General features: G+C 41.6%; 1 long non-coding RNA gene across 2 annotated transcripts in view; it reads right to left on the reverse strand.

The window, feature by feature from the left end:
• Nucleotides 1–763: 763 nt before the first annotated feature.
• LOC106147044 overlaps nt 764–22,163 on the reverse strand; it is a 102,511-nt gene continuing 81,111 nt past the window's right edge. For both annotated transcript variants that reach the window (XR_001231738.1, XR_001231737.1), the window contains exon 5: nt 764–842. This is a non-coding gene — a long non-coding RNA (uncharacterized LOC106147044). The remainder of the gene's footprint in view (nt 843–22,163) is intronic.

Genomic DNA, 22,163 nt, shown 5'->3' on the forward strand with positions numbered 1-22,163 from the left:
AAAAAAAAAAAAAAAAAAGAAGATGGAACTCCGGTCTTATGAATGGGATGAGAGGCAAAAATGAAGAATTTGAGATAAAACCAGAAGATCTACCCTCAAGTACATTATCCAGAGAATTGGAGCACTCCTAGACATACGTCCAAGCAAACTTTCATGAGGATGGCAAACGCCGACCTCTTCAGTGGCCCAACAGGTAGTGGGTGTAAGGGAAGCAGGCCGTCAGAGAACAGCGGGGACCTTGAGACTGTGGGGAGTCTTTCTTGAGGGGCAGCAACAATTCAGTACCTATCACCTGCTGCTTTAGGTATAGACTCAATATTGCCGGATATTTCCATGGTGAAAGAGAAGCCAGAAACCTGATGTGCAGGTCAGTTGGTCTGGATTTTAAATGTCAATGCTTAATTCACTTTTCTCCAAACTTCCCTGTGGACTAAACACAAGTGTCTGAGTGCTAGACTCAGTCTGTCAGCATCTCCTCTCTCTGCCTTTCTCCCAGCAGTCTTATTCCTTTCTCAGCTTTGAGCGCAAAGCCTGCACAAGGCCATCCCAGTTAACGGTCCAGCCCACTCCCCTAGAGCTGTCCAGATTTGCAGCTCAAACCCTCATCCTCCTCACTGGTGTGTGTGTGGTTCTTGGGCAGCGGGGCTGTTTGTTTGTCTTGGACCAGCGTTTAAGGCATGTATGAAGAAGCCAATGGAAGAAGGAGAGAAGAATTTAGTTGAAGGTATCTAACCTGGTAGGGAGGTCAGGATGATCTCTCCTTCTTCCTTTTAGCCTCTGTCCTGAACTCAGTGGCTGGTCCACAGTAGGTGCTTCATAATGGTTTGTAAGAAAATGACACCCTGCGGGAAGAAACCAGAAGGCAAAGGAAATGCTATGCTGAACAAGGTGTGAAGCAGAAGTTATCAGCCACTGACAAGGAATGGGGAGGGTGAAGAGATCAGTGTTTATGAAGTCATGAGTCAAATTAGGAAGGAAAAGAAAGAGAATGTTAAATCCCATAGCCTGAGTCAGAGTCGGGCTGTATCATTTGCAGACAGAAATGGGTTTGAATCACTGCTCTGCTAATTAGTAGCTACGAGATTTAGAGCAAATCATGGACTCCACTGGGTCTTCATCTGTACATCTGGAAAGTGAGAGTGGGATCACCTAATTCCTAAAGGTGATTGGGGGATCAAATAAGAAAATGGATTTTAAAATGTTTTGTAAACAGAAAAATACTCAGGAGGGAAAAGGGGGACCAAAAAGTCCAGTCACGTAGAGGCTAATGAGTCAGAAGCACAGTGCAGGGCCAGAGTGATTTGGGGTTGTCTGTATCATTTACCATATCAAGGAGGCTGCTGGCTTAGCCCTGCGCTTGAGTCACCCTAATTAACAAGTACCTGGCCAGTTAGGAGTTTAACTCTGGCTAAACTGAGTGAGGAGGAGCTCCTGAACTTGGCCAGGGACTGGAGAAAGCTAAGACAGGAGCCGAAAGAGAAAGCAACCCTCCCATCCTGCCTAAGGATGCCTGGGTCATCTATGAAGCACGTCTGACCATCGGACTCCAAGAGCACATGTAGAGTAAGTCTCCCAGGGCCTCAATGTTGAGAAAGAGGGCACACAAGCTCATTCAGGGTAGGAATTATTTATGTTCATAACATTCCAACTTACATAGAGCCATTAACAAATTACATCTGGCAACCACTTCTAAACAATCGCAGTAACTTGTGGTTTTAAGTAGTAAGTGAGTCAGTGAAACAGAGCAGCCATCCTCAGGCCTGCTGGGGAATTCTCTTCTTGACCACAACAGCCAGAAGCTAGATAAATGGTACAGAATGTGGGCACTGGAGACAGTGATCACCTTGGCTACTTATTTAATCTCCCCAAGCCTCAGTTTCCTCAATAGTAATATGGGGATAATAATAGCAGATACTTCCACACAAGGTTGTTCGGTTTCAATGAGATGAGCTTTGCAAAAGGCTAAGCAAAGATCTTCTCACGGGGAAAGCAGTCCAAAAGACAGACGGCATCCACTCCATGGTCACTTCAAAGTCTATCTTGGCTCCAGTCCCTTCTTTCTGGGATTTGTAGGATTCTAAACTATTAAAGATAGAAGTGTCATTTAATTGAGACCATTTAGGACAGAGAGTTTCTTTTCTTGGAGCCAGAGGGTATCTTGAAGGCCCATAACAAGCTCTTTGGGGAGACAAAGAATACCCCAAATCAGAAAATCTCCAGGGCCCACGTGAGCTCTTCAACCAGAATGGCTTCACTTGGTCTGGTTTGTTTTTTTCTTATATTAGATCAGGGTGTAGGTTTTTGTTTAATGAAAGATTTTCACTATGAAATCTAACTAAGCTGGGTATGGTGGTATATACCTGTAATCCCAGAACTCAGGGGGTTGAGGCAGCAGGATCACCTCGAGTTCAAGGACAGCCTGGACTATATAGTGAGTTCAAGCCAGGCTGAACTATAAAGTGAGACCCTGTCTCAAAATAATAATAATAATAATAATATAATAATAATAATAAATAATTCAACCTCTTCATTGTACAAAGCTAGAAGATGAGACTCAAAGAGAAGTGAGTAACCCAAGAATATATTGTATGTCTCAGACATAAGATTTGCTTTTATATCTTCAAGTATTTGTTAAGTGTAAATAATAATTCTTAATTCGTAGACAAATAATATACCAAATGCAACTACTCTGCCCATAGATCAATGATACTTGGGTCAGTATGGTCCTTCTCCTCTGAGACAAGTGATAAAAGGGGTTATCTCACAACCGAGGAGAAGGGAAAACTCTGCCTTGTGCCTCTGGTCTACAGTGCAACCCAAGACCCCTCACATTCTATTGTTTTGGTTTTGCTTTAATTTTCAAGCTGCTTCATAGAAAAACAAACCAAGTCAAATTAAAAGGAATAGGAAGCAGTACAGGGGGAGAGAGGAGGGCCAATCCATGAAATCCCAAATTAGAAAGTTCTGTATGTAGTACAACATTTGCTCTCAAGAAAATCATTTGTGTCATCTCATCCTCGGGTGCGTCCTCAGAGTTGGTAGTGTTTATCTGAACCAAGCCCCTGTGCTTAGCACTGAGCACACATTTTCTCATGTAAATCTCTTGGCAACCCCATCAGGCAAGTAGTATCATTCCCATTTTACAGATAAGGAAATAAGCACAAGGAGAATGAAATCAGAAGCACAAGGTCACAAGACAGGCAGAGCCAAAATTCAAAATCACAACATTGTGACTCCAGAACTCTTGCTCTTAACCACGGTGAGCTGTCAACTTTCCATGACCCTAACAGATCACTGAAATAAATAAATTTGAGAAAAGGTTTATTTTGGTTCTGTTTTACAGTGTTTACTTCATGACTAATTGGCCCCATTATTTGGGCCTGTAGCAGCACAGTACATCATGGTGGGAGTGCATAGTGGAAGCCTGTTTACCGTATGGTTAGGGACAAAAAAGAGAGGAAGAGGGCCAGGGATTTAGTTCAGTGGTACAGCACCTGCCTGGCAAACATGAGGCCCTCAGTTCAAGTCCCAGTGCCCTTCCCCACAAAAAAGAGAGGTAGAGACCAGGGTCTCACAGGGCCAATTTGACCTAAGACCTCCCAACAGCAGCAAGCTGGGGACTTCACCTTTAGGACATGGACCACTGGGAGAAACTTAAAATCCAAACTATAGCTCATGGTCTACAATGGATCATCCTACAGCCACAAGCAATCATCCACAAGTGATCTACCCAATTTCAAATAGGAATGTTCAATCAAACAAACAAGCAGAGAGGAGACAAACTAATAGCATATGCCCCACCCATCCTTTCACCGACTGGCCACAAGCTCCAAGATGAGTGTCAGACAGATGTGCTCTGATGATCCCCTACCACCAGTTTGGTAACATCACCACCACTGCATGTGTGAGACTAGAGTTTATAAAGACCACTGTTTCACTCTATCTAACAGTGAACCAGCTATGCCATCTGGGCATCCAAGAAGCAGCAGCAATCTAGTTCAGGACCCAGAGAAAAATAGCCATGGTTTGACTTCGTCATTCTCCAACAAGAGCAAGTAAGCATGTCAAGAGAAATGTGGACTCCACCAGTGTTTTTCCTTAGATGCTCACTTAAGGCCCAAGTTCCTCAAAAGTTCTTCTATCTCCAGATCAAAAGGGAGCCTGGTGGGAGGCCACGAGAGCCAGTGCTGGTCCTTACTCTGCCACCATGTGAGTTAGCACCTGGATCAAGCCTCTTTTCAGGTCTATGGGGCAATGAAAAGAGAACTTTCCTTGGCCTGGAGACTCAGACGCAGCTGGGCCTGGGCTCAGACATGGACTGAAGGAAACAGGCTGTACCCCTCTCCACCCAAATCAACCCTTCCTCCCCAGTCCCAGAAACTGGCCACTTGACAATTCTTATCTCAATGACAGGAAGCAATGGCAGGAGCCAAAAGAAGGAAAGGGGTCCTTTCTGGCCCACTGCAATCTGAACAGTGGAATCCAGAAGTTTATTGTATTAAAAATAAAAAGAAAGGAAAAAATGACCAGGGGTCGCTATAGAGAGGCTGAGACTACAAACAGCAGACCTGGTTGGTGGAGCACCAGGACTTCTTCCCTCGGGCAGCGGTTCTGACACTCACTGTGCCAAACCACCAACCACTTTGCCTTTGTTTTCTTTAAATGAATTGACCCATTTTATTTGAACAAATAAGGCAATTGTTTCTACGCCAGACAATGCAGCCTTCATATTCTGCTGCAGCTTAGCAAAGTTTCTCACATAACAGCTCTGCACTCCTGCCCAAGCTGATGAAATGTGCAACCCAATCATATAGAGCCAACAGCCAACGTGATTGCTGGGGAGAAAGTCAAACTTAAGAGTCGATGCATAATGCAAGTCCAAGGCCCTGTGCAACTCAGTCGTTAAACAGTTCTCTTCGGAACTGGACACTATTACCTTGGTTAGGGCCACCTCCAGCAGAATTTCACTTGTAAAGACTAGAAGGATGGAAGAGAAAGATACTTGTGGAACTAAGCATTCTGCTGCTTCCTCTGCTCTTGGCTTTTGTGCATCAGAGAGGGTCCCTGTGCTCCTAACCAAGGATCCTCTGTGACTAGCTGAAGGACTAAGCCCCACCCTGCCTCCAAAGGCTAAGACAGGTACCCCAAGTGTTACTGGAACACTTATCCTCCAGGCTTACGAAGTAACCAGTGCATACATATACACATATATAATTCATGATATATCTGTATTTATATCTACTATACCTGTGAGTTGTACTACAACACAAGAAACTTCACCTGTTACCTTGCTTTTATTTTCAAATTTTTTGTGTATGAAGTCTTTCCTTCTCTTAACAAGTTATCACTCACTAGGCCCAATTTCTTCAACAGAACAGTGGATCCTAAAGGAGAGATCTGTTTTTGGTTTTGTTTTTTGAGATGAGGTCTCACTATGTAGCCCAGGCTGGCCTCAAATTTGCAATTCTTCTGCCTCACTCTCACAAATCCTGAGAACACAGGTGTGCTCCATCACATCTTGCTAAAGGAAGGATTTTAATTGTCCATTTTCAGGAAGTGCTTGGTTCTCTGTCCCAGAGTCCAGTACAGGACTGGCTTACAGTTGGCACTCAGGAAATATTTTGTAACTTTTAATTAGGAGGTTGGTTAAAGGACTGACTGGATCCTGCCCCAGTTGAAGGCAGCCTCAGGTCCTTGGCTCTGCTCCTTTGCTTAGGCTGGGGATGGGGGCTCAGTCATCACCTAATAAATACATGCATGCATAAAATTGTAAGCTCCACAGGACAAGCTAGGATACCCCCTGTCCCTCCCTAGGGAAGCCCTTGAGCCAAGGATTCAAGCGCAAGTAGTACATTTGGGAGATGATCCCAGAAAGAACCAGTAAGGGATTTGGAAAGTAAGATGGAAAAGAAGGCAGCCAAAACATGATGTGTTAATGTGCAACTAAGTGATGTTCCCAGTGGGATTTCTGGGAGACCATATAACACAAGCCTCAGAGTTGCCCCCACCAAGGGGTATTGTCTGCTAACTCCCATCTGTTCCTTGAAAGCTGCTCCTGCAGATATCTGTCCCCAGCACTTCCAGACAGCCCTGCTCATTGCCCAAGAGTGCTACTGCACATCAAGAGAGCCTGGAGACAGAGTCCTATGTGCATACAATAAGAAGCTGGTGAGTAAAAGAATGAAGAGTCCTTGGGGTAGAAGCAGGGAAGTAATAGCAGCTCATACATCTGGAATCTCCATGCCTATAGTGTAGCCTGGTGTGTAGCTGGTACCAAAAACAAAGGGTAAAAATAAATGGATTTATTCCATTGGTTTTATGAAGCTTTCTTTTCACAAAGGAAGTTACTTACTTATTTTTTTTTTTAGGAAGTCACCTTCTTCAAAGGAAATCTTATAAATAAATTTGAAATGTAACAAATGAAATGTTACATTTGAAAATGTAACAAATTAAAGAGGAGTTTCCTGATTTTGAGACCAAAGCCCCATCACCTTCTCTCACCACACACCTCTGAGGCCATTTGAAATCTTGGTGGAAGCCTTCTTAACTCCACAACTCTTGCATTTTGCATGTGCCTAAAACCAGCATCACGTGGATGATGCCAAGGTTTGCTACCAGCTGGAGCAGTAGCCAGGCTTTCCTCTCTCTTGGCTGTAGGGGTCAAGTGCCTAGACTGCTGAGCACTCTGAATCCAGTTCTGAGGAACAAATTCTCTAGACCACCCCGACTGGAATACAGTGCACCTGCCACCATTCTGAAACAAAGTCTTTTATTTTTGCAGCTCTAAGGCTGTATATGGTGGGGTCCTATTGCATTTTTTACCACTTAGACCATCCTTTATATTTTTCTATTTCTTTTCAGCAATCAGGACCTCCTCTACTCTATGTTTATAGTCCACAGCTGTACTGGAGCTTCCTTTCTGACCACACTCACAACATTTTAAATCATTTTGCTGGGATCTTTGCTCTGTATTTTCCACATAAATCTGGCTGAAAGACCCCAACAGTAGCCATGCCACTGCCTCAACATTTGACTGCCTTGAAATTTCTTTTACAAAATTAGTTAAGCTGCTGCCCTTCATGTCAGTCTCTGGACATGAGCAAAATGCAGACAAACTTTCTGCCAAGCCATAACACACGTCATCTGGATTCCAACAGCCAATGCAGTCCTTCTTCCCAGCAGAAACCTCTGGAGCCTGGTCTTTGGCAATATTTTTATCAACCTTTTGATGTTCTGAGCTATGACCAGGATCTCCCATACAGAACAGCCATACAGAATAGCCTCAGTCATTTCAGCTCTACTTTTTCAGCTGGTATCTATGAATCTTTTGAAACCCTTCCCACAAACCATTTTTAAAGGCTCCTGAACCACATGGTCAGGTATAGTCACGACAATGACCCCATTTTTGATACCAAATTCTGTCTTAGTTACTTTTCTCATTGCTGAGACAAAATACTCAATGCCCAAAACTAAGGGAAGAAAGGTTTGTTTAGCACATAGTTTCTAGAGGTTTCAGGACATAATGGGCTGGCTCCAAGGCAGGGTGGCACATGGCAGAGGGGTAACCATTTATGCTGGCAAAAGACAGCAAAAGCAATAAGAGCAAAGAGGGAAGGAGCAGGCCTCTTTTCCTTTCTTATATTGTATGCAGGCTACCTGCTCTAGGGCAAGTGTAGCATTCACACCCCAAAGCCCAACACCAGACAATGAACCAATCACAAAGTTTATATTCAGCTGCCTCTGAAAATCCTGCTCCCCATGACCACATGAAGCTTTGGGGGAGACATCTGGACACAAAACATAACAGCAACAGAGTACACGCTTAAAGCCAAAGGCAGCCCAGAAGAGTTGGTCAGCAAGGGTGGACTTCATCCCTGAATATTGGCTCAGACTGACCAGGAGCCTCTGGTGGAAGCACCTCCATGCCCTGACTGAGAACTGGGATGTTCTTCTCCAAGATTATGGGGAAGTGAGAGGCACTGTTGAAAAGTGACAATGACACCCACACCCTCTCCAAGAACTCAAGTGCGTAAGGTGATTATCATTCATATCCCATCACTCCAGAGCAAAATGTTAGCAGCCAAGAGAGATGTCAGCACCATCCACTGTCACTAAGGAAGAATATCCTTTCTGCAGCTGCCAGAGGAGATGTCATCTTACATAGGAACACTCAGCACACCCACGTGGAATTGGGACCCTTTGTCCCCGGGAAGGTGTGCTGAGCAATATATCTTGAGGAGATAGTTGGAAGCAAATATCATAAAGACTTTAAAAACACAAGTTTATGCTAGAAGGCCAAATTTGAGGTCATTGAGTTGGAATGAATTCTCAATTTGTCTGAACAAAAAGAAAGAGAGATGTGGAAGAAAATATTTCATCCTCGACTTCCAGGAGCTTTTGGATTTCCTGTGGCAATGTCTGGATCTCATGTATGGTGCCCAACCCTCAGAGTCTTGATCTCTTCTTGGCCACAGTGAAAACTCCCAGAGCCAGCTGCCTTCCTTCCAGACTTGACATCAGTCTGAAAATCAGGTGAGGCAGCCAAGTCCATCTACTAGTTTCACAGCTACAAGGAGGAAAATGTATCTTCCTTGGTCTCTCTGAAATACCCAGGTTTCACTTGTGCTGGCAAGAAAGATGTATTGAATCACCATAATGTACCCTATAAAGATGTACAAATATTATGTCTTGAAAGAAATATTTAAAGAAAAAAATAACAAATAGTGCTCAACATGAAGACCACTGGAAATTAGCACTGTCTCTATCTACTCTCCAAAAGGAAAACTACTGGAACACTCCAAAGAAGATAATTTTCCCAGCTCTTTCATCTTTGTAAATGAAAATCTGAGGCCCAAAGAAGGGGAAGTGGCTTGCCTCAGATCACACAAGGTCTGAATAGCAGACCTGAGACTACCATGTCAGTTTTTTCTATTCCTAGTTAAGTACATATTTTTCTAAACTAATGTTAAAGAAAATTATATCTCTTTTACACTTTAGTTCTGTTTTTTTCTCTTATCCTTTGTTTCTTTTCCTTTTTTAATTTTTTAGCTCTTTTCCTGGCACATAGACTCCCAGTAGATATTTATTAAATGAAAGGTTATATGAAGATAGAGGAGAATCCTCTTTGTGAGGGAAAGTTTGGAACTTTTTTTAGAGAGTCCATTTTTCAGCCTTGAGAAGTCTTTGAATCGTACACACATCTGCATGTTGGACAAGCTGCATTCTTAATTGGAAGTTGAAGTTGGTATGTGGAGAGCGATGTAGTTCAGAGTTGAGAATAACAAGAGGTGTTGGAGCATGAGCAGCACTGATAGCAACTGAGAATCCTCAGCAGCAACACCTTCTCACAGGTCCTACATGTCTCCCTACGCACAGACCAAGGCACAGACAAGTTCGTCAAGAGCTTGCCTGATGGTGGGCTAACATAACATCCAGTCCTAAGTCTGTAATCCAGCACAACTGATTTAATTCAGGATACCCTACTGCTATGATTGTGCCTACACCCTCAAAACATTTAACCTGGTTAAGTGTTTTGCAGAAATTGGGTATTTTGATCCAAAAAGGTCACAGTGATTTCCACCTATGAGAAATCTCCAGCATCAGAATGTCACTGAAGCCAGTGCTCGCCATCCTTTGTCTTTATCTACTTCTCCTTAACACTCAAATATTATGAAGCAAGCAGGTTTTATCTTTGTTTACTGAGGTTTTGCTTTTTATTAGACATTCTTTTCCTTTTTAATAAAAAACCTTACTTGAAACACAATTTTTCCAAACGACACAGGCAACTAACAATGAAGAAAATAAAAGTCATTCTCAGTATTTTTATGACCATCTCTTCCTTCCTTTAACTTCTGACCTCATCACCCAAGATTCTAACCTCATCCTGGTGGTTTCAACTCGCTTACCTTTCTTTGGGTACATTAGACTGAGCCTTTTATGTTACTTCACTTAACTCACACAGAATTCCAAAATGTGGTGATCATTATCCCCATTTTAGAGATTAAAAACTGAGACTCAGTGATATTGGGATCTGTCCAAGAGCACATAGCTAATATACAACAGAACTGTGCTTCAAATCCAGATTTGGTTTTTTCCAAAGGTGAAGTGTAAAAAGAAATACAGCTACCTTTTCATGTATCCTTTTATTATGCCAGGTGCTGTGCTCAGTGCCTTATGCATGTTGCCTCAGACCATTATGGCAAATAAACACAATAGGTAGGTTTTATCCAGTGGTTGAGAAACCTAAGTCCTAGAAGGTTAAGTGATATACAGCTCATAAAAGGCAGAGTCAAGAAACAAACACAAGTGTTCTGACTCCTGAATCCATACTCTTAATTAGAGAACTACATGACATCCTGCACTTCACAAGCTGAGGCTTATACTTTACACACTGTTCCATCACTTATTTTTCTCCTAGGTAAGCGAGGTGGGTTTTCCATCTTTACCTTTAAACTTGAAACAACATGACCTGGTCCTGGTGCATTTCTCCTTCTGGTGTCCCCTGTCCTTCATCACAGTCCACACATCCTGACCATGGACCACAGCCACCTTGCCCCCTGGGCCTCCCTGTCCTCTCCTCAGACACACCTTTAGCTTGCCGTTTCACATCCACCCCTCAAACCTGAAACGTACTCAGGCCACAGAGCCAGACCTCAGATTTCAAGCATACTCTTTTTCTGTGATCTGGGCATTTCTAACCTGGAGAGACTCCTCACCCTACCCCACCTGCTACCAGTACTGAAGCTTTCCCCTGGAGCCCCGCCTTGCAACAGTTGCTGCTGTTCCCTGTGCCCTGGATTGGCTCAGGCTTCACAAACAACTCAGCAGTAGAAATCCTATCTGATAACTTCAAAACCCCTGTAGTTAAAAAGTAGTATCTAACATTATCACTGCTTCCTACATAAGGAGATGACAGCTCACTGGTAGATATGCATAGCTACACTAACAAGTTGGATTATATCTACAAGTCTACTAAAGATAATCTAGCTGTGTGGCTTTGCGCAAGTCATTTCACCTTGGTCATCAGCTTCTTTTATCTGTCAAATACTGGGTAGAGCTAGGTAATCCCAGCCCTTGCAAACTCTGAAATTCTATTAGTCTATGATGCAAGATATGATAAGCCTGGCAGATAAGACTCCCATCAAAGCCTTTGTCCCATCATTAAATAAACTAATAGGCTATTTCGGCAAGTTAAGAGCAAAGCTCACTTTCAAGAAGAAGGGGAGGATTTAGGGCAGTTGAACATTCCTGGACATCACTGAGGACCTAATCTTAACTTTGTCTTAGTTTGCTGGTACCAGTGAAAGGAGATCTGAGAGATCTTTGCAGAAATGGGATGCACTTTGGAACGAAGCAGGACTTTCGGTGAGTAGAAAACTATTAGTTGACTGAAGTCAAGATGAAATCCACTTTTTGAAAATGTTTAGTTCTTTTTTTTTAAGTTTGGCTCAATCACTTGTTTTTCTCTGTTCCTTGTGTAATCTTATGGGACAGAGTCAGAAAGTCATAAATCATTCATGGTGCTCTGAAAAAAAAATCACTGTGCAAAGCAGATGCAATTTACTATGAAATGGAACACTTTGCATGAAATCTAAAAGAAAAACATAATTCACATGGTTTATAGCCCGTGCTGATCACTAATTCCCACAGTCACTGTGTGGCTCACTCGTTTGTTTCTGGTTTCTTGTAGTAGGTTTTAACTGGAGACTAAGTTAAAGATATAGCCTGTCACCACCCCACTGCATTTTTCCAGAGGCTTAAAAAAGACACTGTAGTACTGGCAGATTTTTATTTCCTGCTTGAAGAAACCCAGACAGCTTCCTCTGTGACCAAATATCCCTTTTTCAGTATGTTTGCCACTATCTATGATTCCTATACGTTGAACTCCCTTTGTAAAATGTAAGTACATTTCCCTAAAACTGACACACAAAAATACAAGTGGCCCACGGCAGAGTTAACCCACAAAGCTAACCCTCAAACATTATTGGTTTAGCTAATAAAATTGGGTTAGCTAAATTGTTTCTAATGTGGCAGCAGCTAGCTCTGATGAGGCAAATTATGTTCTAACAAACAAGCAAATTATGTTTTTTTTTAAATCTCTTTCATATTCATTGACTCATCTGAGCTTCACAGAAGTAGCCAGGACAGGGACTTGAGTTCATTCAATCATTTACTCTTACCACAACTTATGGACTTCCAAGCACTGTGCTAAAGATACAGGCAAAGTAATAATAACTCTCCCTACCCTTGTACCACTCACAGTGAATTGGGAGACAGACATACACACACAAAAAGCATTACAGAGACACAAACCAAAATGAGAATGGTTCCTAAAAGTTAAGTGCTTTGCCCTAAATTACATAGGTGGAAAGCTTTGGAACAGGATTTCCTCCCAGGTCTCCCAAGTCTAAGTTCAGAACCCTCTTAAACACATCTTTTAGATTTTTGTAATGGACAAATTTGGATAGGAGAAAGTGGGAAAAAGAAAGCTCCCACACTGAGGTTCTGTTGTTGGAGGAACAACCTATGTTAATTCCTGCAGAAATTTATCAGCAGAACAGAAGAGAGATTTTTTTCAGCAGAACAAATGTAGAAGCAATCCCTGAGCTCCACTTCGTATTTTCTCCCTGTCAGAATTGAGTTAATGCCCAACCCAGCCCAGTGTCTGCCGTTGGGTTGGTGATCAACAAATGCCTATTTTCTCTTTGTTCAGCTGTCCTCAGATTAGTCATACAACTTCCTGTGGGTATGTTAGCAAAGACAGTTGCTCCCCCAAAAGTCTCTGCGACATCAGTGATGTGGCCTTGAACCCCTAGTTCTACAGTGTGGGAAAGTTTTAAACTGTCCTCCAGATATTTGTTTTTTCCTGTTGTTGAGGAAATTTCATTCCCCTTGAATGTTCAGAAAGCACAGCCTGTTCTCCAATTCCACAAGACATCTATTTGTCCTGTCCATCTGCTAGGTTTCCAGAATTCACTGAAGATCAGTGAGTTTTAGGGTGATTCTACCATAAAGAGCACAACTGATTCCCCTTCTTGTGGTCCTATCGACCTTTCTCTCTTCCTCTCTTGCACTCTCCTCTCACTTTCCAGAGCAGCAAATATGTTCTCCTTTGCTCAGATACACCTGGACTATCTATCCAGAGTCTCAGCCTCTATAAAAGTGACTTCTCAAGAAGTTTTTCATCACTAGGTGGATCTGTCCTCAGACAGTCTTCTTAGACTGACTGCTAAAACAGTAAGGAATTTTGCACCTGTCATATCACCCAAGAGTGAGAGCAAATATGTAGAACGATTGCTTGTTATTTTCCATATTTCCTTCGGCCACATGAAGAAAGATGGCAGGCAATCCCTGCCATGGTGTAGCTCCTAAATGTTCTCTTTGCTCAAGTAAAAGACTGCTTTCACCTGTATCCAACAGCCAGGATGTCTACCTGGCTGTGACGCTGTGGCACCATGGGCTCATATATGCTGCATGTGATCTGAGGTTTTTCTGAATCTGTGGCTACAAACCAGAAGGAGCAGTAAAGATTCATGGCTTCTAAACAACAAGAAATCATGGCATTTGTGATGATATAAATGAATCAAAGACACCATGTTAAGTAAAATAAGTCATATAAATACCAATATGAAATAATCTTACATATGGAATCTAAACATTGGACCTCATGGAAGTTTAAAGTAGAATGGGGCATACAAGAAACTGAAGAGAGTGGGGTGAGAGGGCTGGGGAGATTAATGAGTACTAAATTACAGTTAGGCAAGAGAAAGACATTTTGATATTGAGTGGCACAGTCGGGAAAACATAGTTAGCAATAATGTATTGGAGATTCTTTTTTGGGACAGGGTCTCGCTATGCAGTTCAGGCGGGTCTTGAACACACTTTGTAGTCCAGGCTGGCCTCAAACTCACAACAATCCTCCTACCTCAGCCTCCTGAGTGCTGGGATTACAGGCATGCTCCACCACGCCCAGCGGCAATAATGTATTGTATGTTACAAAGTAGTTAGAAAAGAAGGTTTTTAATGTACTCATCATAAAGAAATGGTAAAAGTTTAAAGTGATAGCTATGCTAATTGCCCTTATTTGATCACTGTTCAATATATTCATGAATCAAAATATCACAATATACCTCAGAAAAACATACAACTGTGTGTTAATCAAACAAAACAAAAGTTAATTAAAAGTAGAGTAATCATACCCTCTATTCTCTAAAGACTCATGAGTTCAACTCTGGCACCAACTTACCTCATAATCCTAAGAAAATGACTACCTCTTCATGTAAAATACTGATGCTATCATATTGTCTCCCTAATGTAAGAACCTGAAACAGTAAATAAAATCTGAAAGGCACAAAAGATAACTGTGAAAGGGAAATAAACTGCTCAAAGGGAACAAACAACTGAGATGAGGAAAAGGAGAAAAGAAAGAAAGAAGAAAGAGAAAAAAATATATATGAATAAGCACAAGATAGCTGGGATAATTGTACTGTTGAAAGGAACAGTTAATGCTTAACTTATTTTTTCTCCTTTTCAATTTTTTGACCAATTTTGTGTGCTTATATCTGGTAATCTGAACAACTAATTTGAAGACAACAATATGCAATATAACAACTATGGTTGAATTCCTACCCTCTGGTTTAGTTAAATTCTGTATAGTTTCTGTTTTTTTATTATTTTTTATTCTCTTTAAAATTAAAAAATTAAAAATAAATAGATAAATAAAAATAAACTTTAAAAAATAGTGATGTTATCCACTTCATAAGGTCATTGCAAAGAACAAGTAAAGTAAAACAAAAAAGAGGTAAACATGCAAAGTGCTTGGCTTGTCACTTGGCTAATAATAAATGGTACTCAAATAAATGAGTGTGACTATTGAATGAAAGAGGAACACATATATAATATAAGGCAGATTTTTATGTTTTAAAGGAAAGATACAAATTACTACATTAGTATATAGGAGGCAAGGATCCATTCTGATTGACAGAGGTTATCCACAGTAAACAGAAATTAAGTTGACTATAAAGAGATGGTAGAATTCAGACAGATGGTTTTGGGAATTTCCCACAAGTAGCGGATTAGCAGTGTTGAAAAGCTGTATATTTCTGGTAGTTTCGGGCTTAAAAGGCAATGATATTAGCCTGTAGCAGTTAAGGTGAAATTCAGTGTTGCTGCATTTAGAAGTGATTTGGTTGGAAGAGGTTTTCAGAATTTTACGGCTAGGGGCTGGGGACTTAGCTCAGCGGCACAGCGCTTACCTGGCAAGCGCGACGTCATGAGTTCGATAGCCGGTACCAGAAAAAAAAAAAAAAAAAATTATGGCTAAAACTCTATCTGACCCCATGTAATCCGTGCATAACATAAAATTATAAGACTAGATGTTTCTTTACATGAAAGAACATTTAGACCAACAGTCATTAGAAGTCTTAACTTTAATTTAATTTGTTCAAAATTCTTTCCCAAAAGTCATCTAAACAGTCTCCACATCTGCAATAAGAGAAAGTTCATTGCCAATGTAATTTGGCAATAATCAATACAGTGGTGCGTCAGGTCATGAATTTAATTCTTTCTGGGATTCTGGTCACAAACCGAATCATTTGTGAACAAAAGTGTTCACGAACTGAGGTGCCACTGTACACTGAAAGAATCAGGGGTTGGAAAACGCACCAGGTTTATGGGAGATTATGATAAGGACATAGTTTCCAGAAAAATCAGTTTTCAAAGGAAACTTGACTCTAAGCAAGCCGTGTAACCTCCCTGACCTCAGAGCACCTCTCATGTATGGAGCTCTAATATCCTAAAACCTCAAATTAAAAAGATAACACAAAACACATGAAGCCATAGAGAAAATCAACTGAAATCAAGCATACCTAAGTATTTTGTAAGTTTTCAACTGCAAAATAAAATATTATTATTGCCATTATGAAATCATTCCATTTCTATTCTACAAGTAGCGGTACATCTGTCCCTAGGGACACAGAGAATAATCTCACTCTACTCCACCCTAGACAAAACTTGCCTGGAAAGCTGAGCGTCCAGATGTGGAGGCCACAGTTTATCAGGAAAACCAATGCACTCTGGTTTGACCAGAACCAGGAGAACCTGCTGGTCCAAAGGCCGTCCTCGAACTGGAAACTCTTATCACAGTTGTACAGAAAGGACTAAACTTCTGTTAAACTACTAAGGGCAAAACAAATATCCACAGGGAGAAGCACCATGCAAGTGGACTTCAGCTTCATGTAAAGAAGAACATCTCGGAGGTTACATGTCTGAAGTGAAAAAGTTGGCAAATCCCCATTGCCTGAGGATCTGGAGAACTAACTCTTGGAATAGCAATAGGAGACATTTTTTGCACTGGTGAGAGGGTTAGCCCTGATGTATGTAAGTGTTCCCTCAGTTCCAAGGTCCCCAAGCATCTCAATACTTGCTAATGTTTATCATGATTCATTCATGTGTCCAAGAAATATTTCATGAATGGCTCCTGACTCTGTAACCAGCATATTTTGTTTGCATCTCAAGTCTTCCACTTCTTAGCTATGAGACCTTAGTTAGTAGTGTCTCTATCTCAGCTTCCTTAGCTGTAAAATACATCTGCATCACTATGGAAGCCGACTACCACTGGGCTTGCCCCCAACCCTCTTATCTAATAGATGGAAGTAATAATAATTTCTACTTCATAAAGTTGTTATGAAGGTGAAAGATGATTTATGAAAAGCACTTCTGAGCAGTAATACATAATACCTAGTCAGTCAATATTAGACATTAATATACTATGTAATATGCTACTTCTGTGATATTTAGAGTAACAGTAAGTCCTTGACTCACCCAGTTCCATCTCAGAAGAAACTTCATAAGTCAAATTCATTCATAAGCCTGACAAAGTGAGTCTTATACACCTTTGACACATATATACAATGCATGTTGCTCTGTGCTTCCTAGCAGTGCCCTCCACATCACCACTGCATTTCCTCTTGCTTCTGGACATGATGGGCTCTGACTGAACACTGTAGTACTCTACTGCACACTATCACACTGTCCCATAAGCACACAGCAGCACAACTGTCACAGTGTCCAGCAGACATGTGAGCCACTTCCGTGATTTGCTTGCATCTACAAATGTTCGTAATGTGAGGTTTATTTGTATCTGTGAAAATTCACAGTTTGAATGTTCGTAAGTCAGGGACTTACTGTAATATATCAGGCACTTAGCTAGGCACTGGATCACTAGGATTAAGAGCACACACATGAATCCTACCTTTTGTGAGCTTCAAGTCAGTCAGGAGATAAGAGCTAAACAAAAAGTTACAAAAATAAAAATATAGCTTCACACTGAGACAGTTGCTAGAAGAAGAAAAAAAGAAAATGCCATAATGGCATATAGCAGAGAGGAAGTAGGTTCTTATATCAAGTACAGAGAAGAGTTTTTTGAAGAACTGACACTTAAATTAAGTTGCAGTACAGACATATCTTAATGCCAGTGGTTCGGAGGGGTAACCGTGTCTGTGCTTACATCCACAAAGACAGCCCTCTATATGTGAGTGTATGGAGCTACCTGACAATCTGATTGCCAGTTCGTCCACAAAGGCCTCTTATTAGGCAATGTAAGTGTAGATAAGCTTTGTGTAAGCTATTGGATTTCATTGTATTTGCCTGTGAAATCTATAAACTCATCCATCTGTCCATCCATATATCCATCCATCTATCCACCTACCCACCACCCAGCCAGTCAGCCAGCCTATCTAGGAATCCTAAAGAGAAGGTGATCTATGTACAAGCTCCTATAAATAAAGGTACAAGGAAAAGATGATAGGAAATGGCACGAGTTTGAAAAGGCTCAAAATTCAACACAGATGAGGTTATAAGGGAGAAAGTTTTTGAAGAGGTGGCATGTTGTAGCACACCAGGAGATTCTATGCAAAGTGAATTCAAAGGAATCAAGTCTTACTGTGCACTGGAGTTATAAAATCACTGCATAAAGCCAAGAAAAAGAAGTCATGAATAGATGATAATCAACATCTTTAATGAAAGACCATGTTGAAGAATGTCATACTATCTATCAAGAGTCCAATACAGCCCTGAAATCAACTGTTGTTGCTTCATTTGTGCACCAGATGGATTTCTGAGCTCATATTAAGTGGCCATGTATATGAAAACCGTGAATCTTTATCATGGCACTCACAGGTAGTGTGACAAGATGCTCATCCTGTAAGAAGCCCATGGGTGTGCAGAGGGGGAACAGCCACAGCCATGCCTCTTGTGTCCTGCAGGGCCATGCTCACTATTTGGTGTACAAAGATGGCCAGATAGCCCCAGCTGCTCAACTTCCAACATTCTTTGGCTGTCTGCCTCTATCAATCAATCGACTCTTTTTTTCATCCGTGTTTAGTAATCTTGTTTACTAAGTAGCTGAGTTTATATTCATCAAATATAAACATGATATGTGTCCAATATAACAGAACCAAAGCCCTGAGGTTGGCAAAGGGGTGAGCTGTTTCAAGAAATAGCTCTATGGCATAATACAGCTGAAAGTTGGGATCTGCATTATTTCCCTAGGGCTGCCATAATGCAGTTCAACAAATTTGATGGTTAATGCAATAGAAATTTATTCTCTAACTATTCAGCAAGCAGATGTCAAAAGTAAAGGTCATCAGGGCACGCTGTCTGGAGGCTGTAGGAGAAATTTCATTCTTTGCTTCATCTGGCTTCTGATGGCTCCAGTGTCCGTTGGTTTGTGGCAGCATATCTCTGACCTCTGCCTCCTCCTTCACCTGGCTTCTTTCCTAGGTCTCTGTTTCTCCAATTTTCCTCTTGTTTTCCTTGTAAGGATTTTAGGCATTGAATTTAGGGACCAGCCTAAGTTGACCATGGTTTTGAAATCATTAACTTAAATATTTAATACCTAAGTCACATTCACAAGTACTGAGGCTTTGGACTTGGACATATGTTTTGCGGACTATTATTCAAACCACTACAAGATCTAAGAATGAGTAATAAAAGTGGGTTGAAGTCCTGTTTTGACAACTTTTGAATGCCAAATTCAAATGACTTTGAGAATCTAGTTCTCTGTAGAGTTCTAATAGTGGCAACTTTTATTTCCATGGTTGTTTAAACAGCTTGTCTGTAAAATCTTATCCTCTGCCTTCTTATCCTGATCTGACACCCCAAAGCCCTCCTCCTCTACTTTGGGTTCTCATAAGGGCACCTAATAAGCTCTGACATTCTTCAACATCTGCTTTTCCATGTCCTAATCAACATTCCCTTCCCCAACTGCATGTTTTACAAGAAGGATGCTTAATCAACTAAAATCATCTTTATTAAGGTACTGGCTTGTCAACACTGTTAAAACCTGTACATGTGGCCCTTGAGAGTGTGGTCATGTTCATGCAAGCTCTTGTTTAAATATGCAGCTGATGCTGGAGATGCTATTAAAGCAAACAGAGAAGGGGGAACTGCTCTGGCCTTGTCCTTCAAAAATCACTGGCCAAACCAAGCTAGAAGTGAACTGACTCAAGTGCTTGGGAGCTGCAGCTTACAAAGATTAGTTCCCTGTAGTATAAAACAGAGGAGGGAAAAGACAGGCATGGATCTGAGGACCAGTGTGGGACCATTATCATCCCCATTTTACAGAGTGGGACAGGAAACTCAAAGGAGGTAATTGCCCAGGGTCGCAGACCTAGTAAGTATTAGTGGATTGCAAAATCAAGTCTGAGAATCTGAAGTCTGAGGCCTTAGTAGACTATTTTCACAACCATTATGAAAAGCACACTGGCTTTGTCCAACCACCATGGTCATAAGATAGCATGGGGTTCTAAGAGGCTGTTTCATGGTTATCAAATTAGCAGGAGGGCTTTATCTGGATTCTGTGAAGGGCATAGAGAGGTACCATCGAGAACCCTTTTAGGGAAGAACCCATGGAGCCTGCTGCTCCAAGCACTGTCCATAGACATTCCAGCTTCCAGCTTGAGCTTAGCTTTTTCAGCTACAGACAGTCACCTAGCCCAGGCTGGTGCCTTTCCTGGCAGCCCACATCCAGTAAGTAATAAAAGTTCAGCCTTTTGGGCCCACTGAGGGACAACTCTAATGAGCACTGCCTTAATTTCTCCCTCTGCCAAATCCTGACCCTTCTCCCTTCCCCAAGTGTTGATCCCTAATTCCAAACCCTGTGCAGGTTAACTTGCTGTGCTTATTATTCTCACCTTAACACGTAGCCCCTCAACTCACACATAGTTGAAAATGGCAGCAGCAACAGCAGAAGCCAAGGTGTTGGCCATCATAGAGATGGTTTCACCCCCTCTGGTCTCTAGACAGTCTACACGCCTACCATCACTGAGATATTTCTGGTTAATTTAAACTGACAAGCAAGTGGAAACATATCAGATGGTGAGGTAGCTGGCAGTTTTCTGAGAACATCATTTGCTGTTCCCCCCAGAATGAATCACCAGGAAAGTATTGATCAGAAGGTCTGTGGAATCACAGCCATCACAACCTCACCTCATGTTTCTTATGCAGAGGGCTCGATGTGTCATCTGAACCATTGTCCTGAGGGCCTTTCCCAGGGGAGCTGAAATAGTAAAAGCCCAGAACTTGGAGAAGCTTCCAGAATCTTACATCACATCCACCTCCCTGCCCTCAGGAAGGATTCACCACCACCACCATCACCCTCTTTCACATGTATTCTTCCTTTAAAATGAAAAAATGTGAACTTTCTTTTCTTGGCTATCATAGCTCACCACCATCCCACTAGACAACAATAGTCTCCAAAATCTCTGTAAAAATGTGACTGGCCCTCCCACACAGTTTTCTTCCCTGCCAACTAATTCCTGCCCTTAACCTTCTTAGGTGTCAGTACAGCACCTATTATTCATGGTTTCATTGACATTTCTTCCAAATCCCTGAGCTGATGGTGACTCATTGTCTCTTGTCATCGAGGGGCATCATGGGCAGTACACAATGCACTGCGTGGAGTTCATGTTAGCTATTCTCTGATGCTTTTCATCAAAGGTGCTCTGAAAACTTTTAATTTGATGACCTAGAGGCAATCACAAAGATTCCCAGTTTTACAGCCTGCACAATTAAATTAAGCAACCAACCTGAATCACATGGGGTCCAAGATTCTGGACTTGCCTCTTGAAAGCCAGGTTCCCAGGCCATGCAAAGTTAGTTTAGCAAAGATATGAAGTGTTCATAGTGGTCCAGGCCTTGCCTAGATGTCCTTGTCTCAACATACTCCCCCACTAAAATGCTATTAGCATAGTACTTCAGTGCAAGCTTCTTTGTACACAGTGTCCTTGGATTCTCCATAGGATATTTTTATTTTGCTGGAAAAAAATGAATACTTACTGGGCTGCATGGGAGCTGAACTGACTGTTCTGAGAAAAAAATTTGGGCATTCAGTGCTCTAATTAGTCATATAGAATGGCAATCACCTAAAAGGTTGTGTCCAGTTTCTTAGCTTTGTCGCTGTTTGGTGAGACAAGATCCTTCTAATCCATGTGTGCTAGTCAGTTTTCCATCACTGTAATAAAATACCTAAGAGAATTAACTTAAAAGAAGCAAGGCTCATGGTTTCAGAGGTTGCAGTCACTTGGTTTTGTTACTTTGGGTCTATGAAGTCACAGGACATCATGGCAAAGAGCACATGGCAGAGGTCTGCTCACCTCATGGCAGCTGGACAAAACAAAAACAGAGTGAAACAAGCTAGGTTCCCAATACTCCTTACACAGGCACAACTCAGTGAACTAACTTCTTCCTGCTAGACCTCACCTCATAAATGTTCTACTGCCTCCCCACCGCACCACAGGCTAGCAACCAAGCCTTTAACACATGGGCCTTCTGGAGGACATTCAAGATCCAAACTATAGCCCTATTCTTAGAGCCTGAAGCATCCTGATGCTCTGATAAAATAGACAGGCTCTGAAGCACAATTCATTGTAAAGAAACTGAGCCAAAATAAACCTTTTCTCCTTTGAGTTGTATGTATCAGGGATTTCATCCGAGAAATGGAAAAGTGACTGATACAACTGTGCTTGTGGGTTTAAGTTAGTGTTAGGGTTAGAGGGATAGAGGTGAAAGAGGAGGAAGAAAAAAAGTTATAACCATGGACTGCTATTAAGGTAGAAGTTTTGCAAAACAACAGACTTTTACCCATCAGATAAACCTCGTAGCAT

This window comes from Chinchilla lanigera, unplaced genomic scaffold (genome assembly GCF_000276665.1).
Source record: "Chinchilla lanigera isolate Chin_1 unplaced genomic scaffold, ChiLan1.0 scaffold00007, whole genome shotgun sequence".
Taxonomy (NCBI): domain Eukaryota; kingdom Metazoa; phylum Chordata; class Mammalia; order Rodentia; family Chinchillidae; genus Chinchilla; species Chinchilla lanigera.